Raw genomic sequence first — 2500 nt, 5'->3', positions numbered from 1 at the left:
GTGGAAGTGTTGCCATATGAGTGTGCCTTCCTTTTTTTTTTTTTTTCTTATATCTTCCGAAATAGAGCATAACCGGTACAGTTTGAGTCAAAAGTTGGTTTGGATATTTTTCAACGTGCCCCCGACGGGCTTGGGGTAGGGTGGGGACAGATGGTTGCAAAAGATGGCAACAGATGGCATCTCCGTAACACTTGAACCATCTGCACGGAGTCTTGATTCTATTCTAGTATCACGCAAACATATTTTTCATTTCTTTCTTTTTTCCATTTGAAAGATCTATTTACTCTGTAATGGTTTCGTTAGGTTAGATTAGATTAGGTTAGGTTAGGTTAGGTTAGGTTAGATTAGTATAGGTTATGTTAGGAGTTACTGGACCGCGCAAGTTTCATGTTAAATACACCTAGGTCCAAGTTCTCTTAATCCAGCACTCACCGACCGCCACTTGTGCGGACGTTTGGGCCCAGGACATTAACCCACTTCGGGCATTGGCCCCCCAGGACATAGAACACCACCAATTCGCGAAGTGCATTTATGTCCTGGGCCCAAACGTCCGCACAAGTGATGGAGTAAGAGAGTTATTAGGCATATCCGTGCTTGCATGATCCTGGAATCTTACTGCTGGTTCTTCACTTCAACTCCCCCACCCCCCACCCCCCACCCCCAATGAAGGGAGAGGAAAAGTACCCCCCGTTACGGAAGGGGTTAAAGACTAACAACCAGCTGACGCCAGGCGATTTAATTCAGTTTACAGTTTTTCTTAAACCGGTACAGGGTGACGGTATTGGTCAGTTTTGTTCTGATTAGTGCCGGAAGATCTTATTCAGGTTAGGAAAGGACAGTGTTTAAGGGGTTTGGAGCACATGCACACACACACACACACACACACACACACACACACACACACACACACACACACACACACATAGGAAACATAACCCTGTGAGTCAGCTCTTCGTATATATCTCAATTAGACAGATACAGTCACACACACACACACACACACACACACACACACACACAGACACACACACACACACACACACACACACACACACACACACACATAGTGAGTTAGCTCTTCGTATATATCACACTTAGATACACAGTCACACAGACACACACACATATATACAGTACATATGTCTATGATATATATGTATAAGTGTATTTACAAACACATAAACACAAAATCACTTGGTAGGCATAATAACATCATAAACGAAGTCCACCAAAGTGCAGACGAAGTTAGCCCTTCCGGTAACCGTAAGACGCCCGGAAGACCTTGGACCGTTCCAACACCGCCTTCCGGTATCTACCCTCCGGCCGCCCTCCAGATCCGGTAACGAGGTCCGGACTCCCCCCCCCCTCACCCCTTCACTCCATCTCTCCATCACCCACTCTCCCCATCACTCCCTCTCCCCGTGTTGACGCTCTTAACTCCCATAAATCTTCCCTAATCCCACTTAGCATCTTCCACTCCCTCACTCCCTTGTCCCTTCAGTGCTACCTTCTTCGTCCTTCCTCCTCCCCTCCTCCTCCTCCTCTTCCTCCTCCTCTTCCTCCTCCTCCTCCTCCTCCTCCACAACGCATTCCTCATTTTGTGTTCATTCTCCCCTACCTCCTTCTATTCTTTTTTCTCTTCCTCCAAACAACTAACTCACTCACTCTCTCTCTCTCTCTCTCTCTCTCTCTCTCTCTCTCTCTCTCTCTCTCTCTCTCTCTCTCTCTCTCTCTCTCTCTCTCTCTCTCTCTCTCTCCCTCTTATCCTCCCTCTTATCCTCCCCTCTCCTTCTTCTTCCCTTCCTTCCCACTCCCTTCCTTCCTGTCTTCGTCCCTTCTCTTACTCTCTCCCCGTGTCCTCCCTTCCACTCCCTCCCACACTCTCCTCTTCCTTTCCAATCCCTCTGCCTCTCCCTCCCGTATCTCCAAATACCCTCTCCCAACTCCCACTCCCTGTCTCCACTTTAAAACAAACACTTCACATACACTCCCAATCACTGCATCACACCCACACCATTAGTTAAAGATGTCCTCCATTCGCCAATGGGCCAATGGGCAGCACCTTCCCATAACCAATCACCCTACATATGCTCCAAAGTCATCATCTCCCCTCCCCTCCCCTCCCCTCCCCTCCCCTCCCCTCCATCCCTCCCCCCCTCCCCACCTTTCCAGCCTCGTATGGGCTAATGGCTACAAAGAACTTATGCAACCAATACTCCAAAGACTTTACCAACATCCCTACGGACCAGAGCAACCCAGCATTTTTTATGATTAGATGATAATACTTATCAAGAAATAGATGAATAGAATAAATTGATCAACGAATAGATAAAAAAAACCTGATTATTCTAAAGCTCTACTATTCCTCCGTGACCACATTTCCAACTTCACCGCTTCGGTGTGATATTATCCCAAAGGATAGTAACGCTGAAATAGTACCAAGTAACGCTGAAATAATACCAAGTAACGCTGAAATAATACCAATGAGATCCAAATTATC

Source organism: Oratosquilla oratoria, chromosome 37 (assembly GCF_046742065.1).
Source record: "Oratosquilla oratoria isolate Oo_2021 chromosome 37, ASM4674206v1, whole genome shotgun sequence".
Classification (NCBI taxonomy): Eukaryota; Metazoa; Arthropoda; class Malacostraca; order Stomatopoda; family Squillidae; genus Oratosquilla; species Oratosquilla oratoria.
The sequence above is the reverse complement of the archived record's forward strand: the minus strand, read 5'-3'. Positions refer to the sequence as shown.